The sequence below is a fragment of the Temnothorax longispinosus genome, chromosome 3 (assembly GCF_030848805.1).
Source record: "Temnothorax longispinosus isolate EJ_2023e chromosome 3, Tlon_JGU_v1, whole genome shotgun sequence".
NCBI classification, from domain to species: Eukaryota; Metazoa; Arthropoda; class Insecta; order Hymenoptera; family Formicidae; genus Temnothorax; species Temnothorax longispinosus.
Genome location: NC_092360.1, coordinates 3,059,011 through 3,075,577, shown reverse-complemented (window position 1 = coordinate 3,075,577; position 16,567 = coordinate 3,059,011). Strand labels below are relative to the sequence as shown.

At 36.5% G+C, this 16,567-nt stretch overlaps 1 protein-coding gene across 2 annotated transcripts in view; it reads right to left on the bottom strand.

Annotated features, from left to right (window-relative positions):
- The window catches only part of Rho-6 (rhomboid 6), a 115,503-nt gene that overhangs the window by 39,272 nt on the left and 59,664 nt on the right, over positions 1-16,567 (bottom strand). The gene's annotated exons all lie outside the window — the stretch shown is intronic.

The window sequence follows — 16,567 nt, the reverse complement described above, 5'->3', positions numbered from 1 at the left end:
AAAACCGGCTATCGATTCATTTCAAAGGTAAAAAGACCGCGGATACCAAGGTACCATTATCAATGAGGCAATGAGACACCTTCCGCGCGGCGGAAACAGCGAAGATTACAATTTCACAACGAAACGTAATGCGAAACGCATATATACAGCTAAAAGCCGTGACGGACAAAAATTTCCATTTTTAATAACATCCATTAGACATGCAGAACCATCGCAAAAAGACACAGAAAGAAAATTTTATCACTTATACACGTGCATTTCTTTCCCGCGATGTTTTGACCTATCATAAACCAGTTTTTACGATGCATTTGTGCAAGTTGCAACGGAATACGCAAAGAATGCGACTTTGTTTTTATATACGCGAATGATACACACATTAGTTTCACCGTGCCAAAATAACGCGTGTGTTTAAAATCGTTAGTCTCCAACACTTCTTCCAATGTATCGTTCGTTAATACTCCGTTTGTTAATATAAGAACGATATAAAGCAGAGAACAAAATTAACATAAAAATGTAAAAGTTATAACAATCATAAATATTTACGTTATTATCACAAATTACATGACCAGATAACGACAAGATATGTCACGCGCGAGTCACATCAATGACTTCATTACATATTACAAATGAAATTCTAAAATAAATGGTCGGATTTTACGAAGGCGTTTTATGTCATCCTGCGGATACAAAAAGATAGAAAATAACAGATAATTCTGCGATATTATCAATTATTCGATCGATTCTGATTATCGATCCGTGCGATATATAGACGAGACAGACTGGCGAATAACCGAGCCGACGCGGGGCGTTAACGTCGCGAGAAATTAAACAAATTGACTGATAGCGTCCCGCTGCATTTAATGGTGGCAGGATAATTTAACTGCGAACGCAGATATATTTGGTAATCCGGTTGCGTCATTATGCCGTTATTAATTCTGCGCGCGTTATCGTGACATGTCACGACGCGTCGCAAACCCGTCAAAATTAACATGTTAGATTTAAAAGAAAAAGATGAGATTTGAGAATTTGTGAGAGCTACTTTCAATCAGTTTTGTGCAATTATCATCAGTAACAGCAAAAAATATTAAGATGAGACATATTGCGGAGTATACCACAATCTACAAATTAAATTATATTTATTGTTTACTTATTAAATTATTATATTATTTAAGTTTCCTTGGAAAAACAACCTCTTACATCTGCCTTAAGTTTTTCATTATCATAATTCTACGTTATAAACTTGTTATTATGCTATTTCTACGCTTAAACTTACGCTAACCTATAATACACCCTTCGTGATATATCTTACAGTGATTGAATGCATGAGAGAAGAGCTAGATCCACTTGTGCGTGTCTCTTACATTATAGTTATACAAAATTATATGTGACTATAAATTAAATTAAATATTAATTTATTAAATGCCGAACAATTAGGTACGTAGGTACGTACGAGATTTTGAACAGTGATCAATACATTAATCAGCGCACATTAAACGTGCAACAATTAAAGAACATTTTTCATTTATCATATACATTTGTGTTCGAATTAATTACTTAAGAAAAGGAAAAAAATATCTGCAGGAATAAAACATATTGCAGGAATAAAAAGGGGACACTATTGACGGCGCTTCGACAGGTTTCGTCGATCCGCGCACAATTTTTCCAATTTTTTATTTCGACTCATTGCTCACGGCGTCGATCGCGCGTCGAGATGGCGCATAATAAATAATCGTATCTGTCATATTCATCTATCTATCCGGAAAAAGAGGGACAGGGGGCGATAAACAACAGCTGTAGCATCGCCGGCTGTCAATCATTCGCGATGTACGCGAAAGTGCGGAATTTATGTCCCGTCGTTTTTGAACGCCGATCGCTCGTCCGTACACGTTTCATTATCCGTCCCCGAGAGCTTTTCGTCCGATTGGAAAAGACGTGCGATGCGAGTCATTGGACCCCGACACCATCAACGACCTCCCAATGGGAATTTACGGTCGTTTCGCCATGCTCTACCACGCTATAGGCCCCAATTGCTTCGGCGAATTCAAGCGGATGCGTTAATTACTCGGCTTTTTTTTCCTACGCTCGCTAACATCCAGCGCGTGTAAAGACACTCAATTTTTTAATTACACTTTACCTCTCCCCTCGCCTATTATTGACAACAGCTCATTAGCGCATTCCGTAACCGTTCTCATAAATACTTTCTCTAGTTTGCTTGTTTAATTTGTTCCTCGTGGATTTATTTATCTAAAATCTGATGGAAAAGTAAAAGACGTTTTACTGATACCCTGCAGCAAAGTCGATCTCATCGATATAGTAAAAGTATAAATAAAACGCAAAAAAATCTTTATTTAAAGATCAGAAGAAATATATTAAATAAGCTTCTAAGCCTGTCACGATCCTCCGTTATAGCCACGAATCTCCGATAGTGCACGACTGATTCTCGATTACGCCTCGCAATCGATTTAACAATAAGATTGTGCTTTTCGCATTTCTTGATAATCGATACCATCGACAGTAAAAGGTATTTACAGCGTTCTCCTGAAAACGGTTTCGGATATCTCGGCGAGATAAACGTCGCGCGACCGAAACTCAAATGAACCTTCAGACTTTCCCAGCCGCTATCACGTAGGTTATCATTAACAGCGACGGGGCTGCAACGGTGGTGGCAGCCTCGCGGCGGTTCTCACTAATAGAAATCGATTAACGCAGCTCGAGGAAGGCGACGTTTCTCTCTCCTCTCTTGCGACGCGCCCGCGCCACTAAATTTTCGGCGAGACGGAAAAATCGGATTAGCGCAGGCGATGCGGCGGGCTTCTCCTTCGTGGTGAGGCAGGGATAGGTATCGTTATATAATAACAAATTTTGTGTTTCTGTTGCCCTAAGCGAAATCAGGGTCTTGTGGATTATTATTATTATTGTTGTTATTACAATTATTATTATTGTTGTTATTATTTACAAGTGTTACTTAATATCGTCAAACGTTGCAGAAAATAAATAAACAAATTCGTAATATCGTGACACCGTATATATAATAATAAAGAGACTTAGAGAGAGGCTTCTGCTGTAAATTAAATCTGTCGAGTATAAAATGACGATATTTCAAAGAATTATTTAGACAAGCATGAAATGTAATCGGATACTTTACATGCTAAATTATGAAAATAAATTTTAATTGTTTACACTTTTATAACTAAACATAATTTGTAATTAAACTAAATATAGTTTAAAAACAGTTTATAAGCAGATTACAGTTACTTTTTATAGTTATAATGCAATATCTATGAATATGTGCCAATGTAAAATCTATAATACGCAAAACCCTGCAATCAAGGAAAAAATATATATTTAAAAATATCACAAAAAACAAAGCAAAATGTGAAAAGTAATATTCTTCGTGTACATTTATTTCTATATCTTTTATTTTTTATTTATACAGAGACAGAGAGAGAGAGAGAGAGAGAGAGAGAGAGAAAGAGAGAGAGAGAGAAAGAGAGAGAGAAAGAGAAAGAGAGAGCAGTTGTGAAACCAAATCTATCTTTATCTTCCTTTTTTATATAACTGGATCAACATATTCGGATCATCTTTCTTTATTCTTTTTCTCTTTATTTTTTATTCTTTTATGCTATAATTTAGTCGATACTTTTTACTAACTAAACTGGATTATAATTACGGTTTAACAAAAGTAATTTTCTTGCTACTTTGGACGCTTGTAACTTTCCATAAAATTATATAAGTTTTCAAAATTACACGAACAAATCATATCATAATCCATTCAATTATTTAAAAAATTAAAAAATTTTTTAAATTTTGGTACGGTGTATTTCTCAAGAAAAAGATTTTTTACACAAAGATAAAAAATATGAGTTTATAGGAGTGCGCGCTTCAAAGATTTTGACGTTATTTAGGCGTCACAACCTTTGCAATAATCAATTCCCTTTTTTTTTCTATTTCAAATCAAGGCACAAGTAGACAATTTGACATTAATATATTGAAATATATCGATACAGAAAATTGCACACAGTTAATTTGAGAAATAAAATAAACCCAAAATATTTGCTCGCATTTTATTGCGTTTTTTATAGTGCTCATTCCAAGTGTGCATCTTTATCATTTGTTTGTACTTCTTATCGATTTTATTACCATTTATTTTATTATTTTTATTAACATTTTATAATTTAGCTTATACATATAAAATATTTTTGTATTTTTATCTTATAAGTTTTAACAATCGGAATAAAATCGGACAAAAATTATAACTATAATTTTAAAACTTTCGTTCGAGATTTGCATTATCGCAAATGCATTGCTTACTGATTCGCACATTAAGAAGACTACGTGTTTAACCTCTTTCTTTAAATACTTAGACATATCTCAATATTATTTTATATAACTAAAAATATACAGAAAACACCTACTTCTTAAAAAAAAGTTAAATAATTTAATATTTATAATATTTTGGTCTCTTTCAAATGTACGCTCCTTAAGAAAAATCGTTCACAAAAGCCATTTTAGTTTAATTTCTTCCCACATTATATTTATAGATACGATTACAAATCGCATAAAATTTATATTCTTCCGTCGTTTATACGCGAGGCTCCCGTAGGAGCAATCACCGACACTGCGGCGTTCCACGACGACAGTTTGACAAACACTGATTACCGCCGAGCGAGAAGGCGCTGAGATAAAGCGCGGCTTCGTCGATTTTCTTTATCGGCCTAAATTGCGGTCGTTATCGGAAAGAATTTCAGCGCCGTCGCCTCTTATTTCTCAGTGGCGCGACGCAGTGCGTCGCGACGCTTTTCCGCCCGGGATATGACCGCGGGACGTTCACTGTGAAAAATGCGCCTCGTCCGATTTGTCCGTTCGCAGTAATCCAGTCTCGTTGCGATTTTAATACGATTTTAATCTGAAATAATCCGTCCTCCGTTGTAATTTTAATATACGAGTCGCCTGCGGCTGCTTGGTTTGTCCACGAAAGAGTATATTTGTAAACGTCGATTGACAATTTCCGTCAGTGTCGAATGTGTCGATGAAACAGTCTCATCTGGCGAGAGTCCGAAGCAAAAAATATTCCGGATAAAAATCGCATAGTGAATAAAATTTATTTCTCATTGTATACTTCGTATTTGAGAGAGAAAAACTTCTGTTCTATCAGATCTTGGTATCAATATTCTGAGAAAACAATTAAAAGTGATTTATTAAAAAACTGCAAATTTCAAATTTATATGTATATGTATATTTTATGTTTATATTTTACTATTTATATAAATATATGTTTATCTTTGTATTGTTGTAATATTTTTCAATATGGTTATTTATTTTATCTTATAATCTTTAGTTTCCTAAAACTAAAATATTCTTAAAAAAATAATTAACTAACTCTTGAACTTCTAAGAAAATTTAAAGTACATACATATATAATGTACACAATTAGCGATTAGTAACTGTAATAATGAGTGAATTACTTATTTAAAGCCAAGATTCGAGGAAATTCGTGGCGTGGCCGCAGCTATACTTACAATTAATTCAGCTGAGAGATGCCACGTGAGTCTGTTAAACCTTAGCTCTAAAGAACTAAATCAGTCCCACAGGGCACCACAAATAAGACCAGCGTTAAATATTAAGCATTCAATTAAAGGGCAGCTTTCCTCATTCATGGCTAACACGGAATTTCCATAGTATGTATCGCCAGAAGCGATATAATTGCAATGAAAATCATAATTCCAATGGTACATAACATGAATGTAAATTTCAATGCAGAAATACAAAAATAATTTTCACATTTATTCACGATAACGGGAATTCGTGATAATTGTCGTATTTCGATCAAAATTATGCTGATTTGCAAGTTCCCGCGCAAAAGCTTGCGGATTCTGCAAGCCAGTCGGTCAGGACATTCTTGGTGCACGATAACACAGTTTAATTAAATTAACGTTAGCCACCACATATCCTACAGACGCGCTCATAGTTACACGTCCCGTACAACTAATCGTCGGATTTAAGGTTCAATTAGCACCGTAACCTGTCGGGAATTTTAAACACAACGGGTTCCTCCTCTGTTGCCGAGAGATCTTCCTTTTTTTCCGTCGAGGAATGAACGCGCCCTCGCGGAAAAACAAGAATAGACGTGCGGAACGAGCTTCGCGTTCTTTTACGGGTCTGTGCGAAAAGATGATCCGAAGATAGTCGAGATAGGATTAAAGTAAAAAAAGAATGTAAACGGTAAATACGGATTTTTGCTCATTGTTAGCATTTTTGACGAAAAAGAAAAGAAGAGCTGCTCGAATTTGCATTAGGGTTTACGTATGCAAATTCGAGACGTTTACATTCAGGATAGTAATGAGCAAAAAAAGATTTGGCTGCATATAGTTTTCTATTTTCTAGCAAAATTTTTATTTAATAATGATTAAATTGAAAAGAAAATCGCGAAGAGAAGAAAATTGAAATACAGGTTTATGATATTGGTTTCCTTATTGTAGCAATGAAAATACATATAAAAATTTTCAATGCGAAGCCGTTCTTATCTCAGATATTTTCGAGAAAAATGTAACTTTAGACTCCGCTTACATTGCATCGCGTTGTCACGCGTGTGTGACATCATCGAACGTTTCAAAAGATAAGAAAGTTTCGATGGGATGCAAGTGAAAAGAAGTCTGGAGAGGAAACCGCACGGAGAGGATTCCCAGTCGATATCGGCATCCAATAAAGAGAATAGAGCGCAGCTGCCGTCCCATCGGCACAAGAATATATATTTATATTTCAATCAAAGATGGCAATATGATTTAGGATGAGAAAGAGAGAGAGAGAGAGAGAGAGAGAGAGAGAGAGAAATTATAAAAGTATAAGAAAAGAATACAGTAAATACTCAAATAAAGGCACTAATGTTATTTTTACGTATCAGATTCATCATGTAACTTTACATATAAAAACAGAATAATTAACAATAAAATTGTAAAATTAATACAGCTTTGTAATGCTGCAGATTCTAAAACACAATAAACCTATTAATAATATTAAAATAAAAAAAAGCATCAAGAATTTTTAAATAAAATACTTTTCGCGGTTTATCCTCCCGCCTGTTTAACACTCTCTGTATTGAATCACGGCTTACTATTATACCTCTATGACTTTTCTCAGAAAGTAGATACCTCAGGGAGCTTTTGATAAAAAAAAATAAAGAGAATCGAAGAATGTAGCGAGAATGTCGCTTAACGTTCATCCAAGGACAATATAAAGTCGCTATCAATTGAACACCAAAATACTAGGGGACATTGCGAAACCGTGCGCAGATGAAACTTGATGCGACCGCTATACGAAGTGTAAATGGAACTAGCGGCCAATACAAGGAACAGAAAGCAGCTGGAATTGACGCGATGGTTTATATTTATAGATTGAAATATCTCTGTGTTCCCTTCCCATCACGTCCACCATTTCTCTTTCTATCTCATCTGTCCTCTCCTCTCATTCGGTTCCTCTTTCAGCTCAACCATCAGCCTTTCTCCCCGGCCTGGCGGTAGAAGGAACGAGAGGAGCAAACCGTCCATTCCGTTTGATCTCGCGATCGTGATATTTTTTCAGATTCTCCCCTTTTCGTCAAAGTTCCATCATCCGTTCGGCCGGTAGGAACAAAAAAAGAAACGCGTCTGCCCGTCCGTCCAACCGTCCGCACGCGGCTTTCCGTGCGATTGTATCCGCGAAATCGCGATATACGGATGCCGCTATTGTGCTGCTGGATATCCACTCGATATCGAAGGAAGTGAGAGGAACAGTCGCGGAAATTGCCCTTTAAGCCACGATCCGGCAAACCGAGTTTCCGAGTCTGCCGTCCTCTCTCGCTTTTGAGAGAGCCTTCGTTAAAGCTGTCGAACGTTATGAGAAAAACATGACGGCGATGGTGATTTTCGATTAAACCTAAAAACTCGATCGGCAAAAATTCTTCAACACTTTTCTCGTATCGTTTAATTTTATCATTTTTCTCTCATATTGTTCCACTGTTTATTTATTACGCTTTAATGAATAAATTCTCTTAAATACAAGTTATAGGAGATGAATTAATCTCTTTCTGAAGGGGAAATAATATATAAAGTATAATATATAAATACTAAAATTTTAATTCAAATATAAATGACCTTATACAAATGGGAGAATTATCTAAATATCGTTTTTTCATGGAGTTAACATAATTCGTCACGATTTAATTCCTATGAATAATTGAAGAGATATGAAACATACAATATAGTACATAATGTACGGGATACACATTATATTAATAATTCGAAAAGGCCGATTTTATATTCTGAAATCTTGCCCAAGTATGCCATTACGATCGGTCTGAGCATTGTACCAGAAGTTCTTCCGCCGTGATATTTCATCGTGACAGAAACAGCGATAGCTCAGCTATAAAAATCGCGCTTTAGTCTACGAATTCGCGCGACTTGGCGTCCTCGGAACATTTTCTGTGCGTCGTGTCGCCGGCGTTGAGAGCTTTTCTTTCGCCCTAAGAAACGGCTGACGGTAAAATATATTGTAATAAATATCATCGGTGTATGACCGCGGATTTTACAAGTCGCAGTCTAAAATCCAGCTTGCGATTGAAAAATCCTGTGCTTTTTCTGTCGCCGTAATACCGCGCGTTTCTTCAACGTTTTGTGAGACCGCGAGAAAATAAAGCGCGAGAAAAATTTTCCTAAGTATAATGCGACGAAACTCAAAGGCAAATTCTTTCCGAGAATTTCATAAATAATTTAGATAAATACTTTTATTAAAAAATTACACATAGGGAGAAAACAAACAACAATCGCTTGTGACATATATAACAACACTGATTGGCATAACATATTTGTGTGCGCAAATTGTTTGTCTTTTCTTTTGTGTTACCACTATTCGGTGTCATCAATATCGATTAGGCAACAAAGCCCAACGGGAATCAATCGGCACGATCTGTCGATGGAAAAACGAGTATCGTGGCCATGAAAATCTGTATCATACGTCAAATGGTCATTACTCGTTGACAGCGACGGGACGTGACGCTGAATCAATATGTTACGTTCGATGCGTTGCACTTCATGTATCGAGGCGCAATAAATATCCGAACGTGTGAAACACAGTGGTTATCATATTGTTCTGTGGGACGATTTCTCTCGTCAACCTCTGAAGGCGCATTCTCATTGGAGTACCAAAATCTAATATATATCACCCGTACAGGATGATCCTTTATATCGATATAACACATAATATAAAATTAAATTATTTATATCAAACCTAATATTAGTCACAATTTCCTCTTTATTTCTTCATCTAATAAATACTTCATTTTGTACTACAATGCACACACTGAGAGAAAAAAATAGTTGCAGTTACTAACAATTTCACTATAATTTTTAGTTATTTTCGGCCAACTACATTTTTATAGTTATTTTAACAATGCGAATTATAGCTGACTCATACTATATTATTCTTGTCAAGTGTAGCTTTAACATGCATTTATTCAACCATAACATGGTTTTATACATTATAACCTGTGATTTATAGTAAGTCGTACTATAATTATGATGAAAATGACCATAATCAAAAAATCTATACAAGATTATTTTTACTAATACCTTTTTAGAAGAGGATTATAGCAATAATAACCATAAAAATAAGAACCTCAACCATAATTATTTTACTATGCAATTATAGTCGTAAATACCAAATACTTTTCTCTCAGTGCACAATGCTTTTGTACTGTACAAATTGTTTTAGAAAAGCAGTCGATAATAAAAGTTAACGAGTTTAAAATTTATGAGTTACTTTCGTACCTATTAGCTGCTCGTAGAAATCTTTTTATTGCGGTGTAAAATTGTTCATGCAGTTGTAAAGTAACTCCATTCAATGATAACGAATATTGCAATCGGTTGGTTGCCTCTTTGTACTTTCATCCGACGATCGTCCGCATGAAATCATTTGCTCACGCGTGAGCAAAAGAAAACGTATCGTACAGAAGGTGATAATTATACGAATAAAACGGCCGGCGATAATTAACTCGATTAGCGTCGAAAGTAGAAATACTGCGGCGGTGTTTCGGCCGCACGCGGCTACGGTAATTATCGACGATAAATGGTAAAACTGCCCTACCGATTCTACGGAAGCAACGGTACCGCAGTAATTTTTCCCGGAGTAGTATATCGACAGATTAAAAAAGGTCTCTTGTTCCCTGCCTCTTACTTTTCGCTGTCACTTCTTCCATTCTCTCTCTATTCTTCCCTTTCTATCATCTCTGTCTATAATAGCAGACCTATCAACAATATATGTATACATAAATTATTTAAAAACTGGAAAAGAAAAAAAATAATTTGATCTAAATGACGTACACTATTAAATATATTAAAGGATGAAATTTAAACTAATACTTTGAGTTAAATAACATTTTGTTATTTCTAACTATACCATTGTGTGCCGAAATTTATTATTTTAATAGTATGACTTCCATATTTATCCTGAGAATATTCTCCATTCTTTGTTTACTTCTAATAATAACGACCATGATTCTATAGTTTCAAAGATCCACCAGAATTTCATTATTTTTTAATTAATCATTCATTTCGTAAATATTAATCTGCAATATATAGTAGCATTGTAAAATGTATCTCGCACTTATACGTTTTACTTTATACTAAAGCAAAATAAAACTGGCTCTCCGTCCCTTTGTTCTCCATTTCTCTTGTCTGTCTCTCGAGTCCTGACCTCATCCTTACTCAGAACCGGAAACAGTTTCGGCTTGGCTTGAAATTACACGCATCACGGCGCAGTTTCACCGACTGTCGCACTACCGCCCGTCCGATCGTAATTCGGGAGAGAAGTGGAATCGGGAATCGAGGCGAAATCTCTCGAAAACCGGCCGCGGGATCAGGTTCGGCCGAATAGCCTCGATACGCGAGCGCGTTAATTTGCATTCGATCAAATTCGTCGTAATCAAATCGATTTCGGCGATTCAACCCGTATGGTCTTTGCATTGACGCACACCAAGAGTCCCTTCGTAATCGCACACACGCATACGTACACATTCCTCTTCTCGTACTCCCCCGATTGGTATTTTAATTAATCATGCACGTATCATCGGGGCGCGCTGCTCGTTGAATTTTGTTCGAATAGAACGAATAGACCTAATTCTTTTCGCATTTCTAATATTATTATACGCAATGTATCGGATATATTTAAAATATATATATATATATTTATAATCCTCACAATAATTTAAAAATCGTGAAATTTGTACATGAAAATTCTTGCATAAAAATCAAGGTCGCGCGCGATACACGTGAATTAAATATTCCATATACCAAGTGTAAAAAAAATATCGATAAATAAACAGCTACACGAAATATACATTCTCCAATTCGAAATTGTCTCTTGCTCCCGCGTGGATGACGCTACTATACGTAAAGCGCCGATTTTAATGCACCGCTTACCGCATCGCAAGTCGCGCCGCACCGCGCATCTATACAACTATTAAAATGGATATTTTCCGATGTAAATCCGCAGTACATTATACGTCACCGGTTGAATCGATTTCATAGATGCGATTGACGTAAATTTTGCAAAGCCATTACAAATTTACAGTGCTGCGTGCTAACGCCGAGAACAGCCGTCACCGCATATCGGTTTGCACCGTCATCGTCCATACTATATAACTCCACACTGACGTGCATTTTAATTATGCTGCACCATTATAGTATACTAACGTGTATTATATCGCCGTTTTCCTGCCGCGTTTTCAGCTATAGCGTTATTCGTTCATTATTAAAGGCGCAATTCCTATTACTGTGCTAAATGCAATTTTGAGATACATTTCCATTAACAAAATTATGTTATTTAGCACCGCCATACTGTATTTATTGTATTATTTGAATCACCGAGGTATCGTATTAACATCGCGCCGCAAACTGATATGTGGCGCAACATCTCGTCGACGATGATCAAATTCGTCCCAATAATGCACTGTGGGCGCCAAAACGCATGCACGGACGGGTCAGGCGTCAATTTGACACCGAGATTCATGGTGTGCGTGATGCATAATTAATTATACGCGAGTCAGGTTAATATTGATGTAACTGCGCGGAGGAGGAGGAGGGGAAATGAATATTATATCCGTCTCGTGCCCTCCCGAACGAATCCGTTCGAATGCTCTCCTTGAGCGATGCACTCGATTACGGATAATGGAATCGATATCGTGCCGAATAGCGCGGGTTGCAGTATATGCTGTTACAAGAGAGCAGACGTGACTGCATCGGCTTGCATAGTCACGGAGTGCTTTGCGACTTCGTCCGGCGCGGCGCGACGGACACATGGTGCGCCCGCGGTATTCACAAAATTTATATACCTATGTTTTTTTCCTATACCCGATTGATTGATGTTTCTTTTCAACGCTCGTCGTATCACTGACAAACCACCTGACGTCGTTACCGCAGAATTTACGTACGTAAACCCACGCTATTAATATTGTATAACGGCGAGCAATGTGTCTTGAAATATTAATCATTTAAAGAACGCGCAGAAATTGATTTCCAAACAAAATTTCCAGCAATAAAACTATATAATTAATTATCCGTGAATAAATCAGGTAAAATGAGTTTAATTGTTTCCAAATGCTCCGAAATTCAACATCTTTTATATATAACAAAGCTTTGTGTGTTATATCAATAATTTTATAATTACATTAATTTAACTTGTAAAATAATAAAATAATTTAGCTCGTATATATGTCTTTCTTGGTATTATTTGATGCATTATTTCATATTGTTTGAATTTGCAACGGTCTGACGTTACATTTTATTCTAGCGGTCTCTCTATTACTGGAATCGTATTTTGTCAACGATAAAATATCGTCGCAATAAAATCCACTCGCCAACGCTAACGGTGCCGATCGACGTATGCTAATGCGATGAGTCACGGACATCGATATCGCGCGATCGATCAGAGCGCCCCGACAATAAGTAGATGAAGTCGATTACGTGGCAAACAAATTCGGCGCAAACAGATCGCCCGCCGAGTGCATTCCCGCGTGCGCGTCGTACGCGCGTACAACGTCGTCGTAATTGTAAATTTGCGAGCGGCATGATTGCGCAAACGTAATTGAACGGTGATCCGCGATAAATATCGCGTAATTGATTTATCAACAGAATACACCCATTCCGACAAAATCCAATTCACCGTCGGCCACGCTCGGGATATGAGAGGAGCGACGTGTGCATGTGCATTAGAAGGAAGCAGCGTGTGACGGCCGCGTTTACGACCTATCAGATACGCTCGATTTACGGCGTCAGGCTCGAAGCTGCGAGAATTTTCTTTCCGGGAATTGCGTGGCATCGTAGGAATGACTTAACCATTTAAATGATAGGCCATGGCCTTTTGCTGCGCCAAAACAGCCATAACGATGCGAAAAACAAGCTATAATTTTTAAGGCATAAAAGAATTTAAGCTAAATTTTACAAATCGGGAACTTTCCTAAATTAATCATATTAATAAAATTTCAACAAAGTTATCAAAAAATCTCATCAAATATATTAAAAAATATACATGCTTTCTTTCCAAATAAATTTATAGACCCGTCTTAATCGCGCTGCTTATTATTATTGAACATTCGTTTGCATGATGCAAAATAAAATCTGCAGACGTTCTCTCTAAATTTCTTGGAGTGGAATCTCACTCCAAAAGAGTGAGATCCCACTCTTACGAATAATGAAAATACTGCCAGTCTAAATAGAGCGAATTTTCACTTTGCGAAAAAGAGCTTATTCACTTTTTACTTGGAGTGATTGTTCAACTCCAGAAAGAGTGACATGTTTCACTGAATAATTATTCACCCGACATAAAAAAAATTATTTATTTCGAAATTTTATTACTATTTTTTAACTAAATTTGTTTCTTAAGATGCAGTCTATAATTATAAATATTTTCTCGTATTTGAAAAACACACTTACCTTGGTGGGATTCGAACTCGGGACCTCTGCATCGTGAGCCAACTGCCTTACGTGGTAGACTACTTCTTAATTTGATGTAAGCGTTATATATAGTCTACATATATCACAACCAGCGCAAATATATAATTTTTCAAAAATCATCTTAAGAAACAATTCAGTTTAAAAAGAGTAATAAAATTTTGATAGAATTGGATATATGATATAATATTTCTTAATGTCGGGTGAATGTGCCGGATCATTATGAAATTTTGTGTTCGTAAATATATTCGTAAATAATCGGGGCCTTATGTTATGTAAGGCCATCCCTAACAAATTTCTACACGGGAACAATTGAACACGCGGGAAGCGGGGAAGCGGGAAGCGGGAAGCGGGAAGGCGATTTCACTTCAAATTGGAGTGAAGTTTGGAGTGATGACTTCACTCGAAGCGGGAAGCGGGAAGGCGATTTCACTTCAAGTTGGAGTGACAACTTCACTCTAACGACTTTAAAAATCAGAGTAAAACTCAACTCTTTTTACCTTAAAGTGAATAAATTCACTCTATTGGAGCGAATATTCACTCTTTTTGAGTGAACTGATCAGTAACTCCATGTTTAGAGTGAAAATTTCACTCCAAAAAAATTTAGAGAGTTACGTAAGAAGCACTTGTATCATTCTTGCTATTCGGCGTCGGTCTATAGATACGGATGACCCGAAATAAGAAATCGGTCTGCGAGATCCGACCGCGCGCGTGGATCATCCGGTTCGGCTTTTAAGCAATAATAAGAAAAGCGTATATCCGTTGAATCACAGTCGGAGTATTCGTCGGAGTTCGGACTTTATGAGCCACTACTCGCTACGATCTCCTACCTCAGTTTTATATCTGGCACTTCGGTAAAGGATAGGACATACGTTCGGCTCCATTTCCCTGCCCTCCCCGCCCGCCGCGCCGCGCCGTCTCTCTCTCGATCTTCCGCTCCAAAAACTTATTCGAATCTCCTTCCAAAGTATTTGCGACAGCTGCAGGTGCAGGTGCACGTGTTTCTCCGCCGTACCGATCTTACGGCGCCCGAAGCGGTGGAAGAAAAGTAAAGAGGAAGAGGACATTCGTGTTATCGAAACGCGAACTATTCGCTCAAGTTTCGCTGTCTGTGAAAAAAAAATGTCTTTCGCTTTCGCGAAAGTATGCCGCTTAAAAGCTCAGAACCGTTAACCGACTGTCGGCGATTGTGCATTGTCATAATTAAGTGATTCATCGTATAATAATTATTTCTGCTGGCCATAACAATAATAAACAAAATTTGCAAATAATAATATATAAAAATAAATAATCATTTAAAATTAAACCAATTCAAATATATAATCGCACATTTATTTATATACTTTAATTTATCTACATTTTTTTTTTTAATAAATCGGATGCTCTACTTTGCATACTTCGTATCGCTTATTTACCTCTGATTTGTTGGAGTTGATAACGATCGCTCATATAAAGTTAACTATCCTAAACTTTTCACAATTTTAAAGAATATAGGTTCTATATATATTATCCATTCAAAGAAAGTTATACATACTATTTAAAAAGTTTTTATCGACTTTTTACCGGATGGAACATAATTCCATAAATAATAGCAGTTCCGTTTCGTAGAACGGATCGATATCTGCTGTACGACACGACACGAACGGAAAGCAACTCATTTATCAATCCCATGAATCCGTCCCCAAGAGAACATATACGCTTCTTTCACGTTCGCCGATAGCAGAAAGCAATAATATTGTATAAATTCCCAGAATGGCTTTCCTTATTGAGTGCACTTCCATTCGGATATGCATAAATAATCTGTTTACATTTACATATGTGCATCCGTATTTCGAATGTAAGTAACATTTATCCGAATACACATAAAATCGATATATCGGTCCCGCATAATATCATACGATATCCGTCGAAGGGAGAAAAGATTCGTATACATTTCGCTTCTTCAAATAGTGATCTGTCATCCCGAACTCATATTCTATGATCGAATCTACTCTTGATTCTACACTCGAGACTGTCTTGAGAAACTATAGAAAGAATGCTACGAAGTTTCTGCGACAGAAACAATTGAAGAATATCACTCAATTTACGTTTCTCTCTCTCTTGCTCTTCCCTCTCTTTTTCCTACTTCTTTATCTCTACGTCTACATATATGTATATGTGTATGTGTGTGTATGTAAATTTTTGTACTTATTTAATTATGAGCAGAAATAGAGAGCCACGATTTCAATAATTTTGAGATATGTTATCAAGCTCATCACCTTGCGTAATCTTCAAAAGGTTTTAGCTGGCGGTCATTGTTTGTTAAAAAGTTATTAATAAAAAAGTTTAAGAAATACAACAATGTGTGTCAATGTTTCATATAAGGGAAGTAATTTGCTGATATGTGAGAATGTGAGAGTATAGACAAGTGCACATGTGTATGTATGTACATTGCACATGAGGAGCTATCGTCCAACCAGAAATGATTGAGGGTGGACCTCGATTCATGTGGAAAGTTGAAAACCCGAACCGTTAGTACTACACAAACTGTAATATTTCTTAAATTTTTTTGTTAATAACTTTTTAACAAACAATGACCGCCGGCTAAA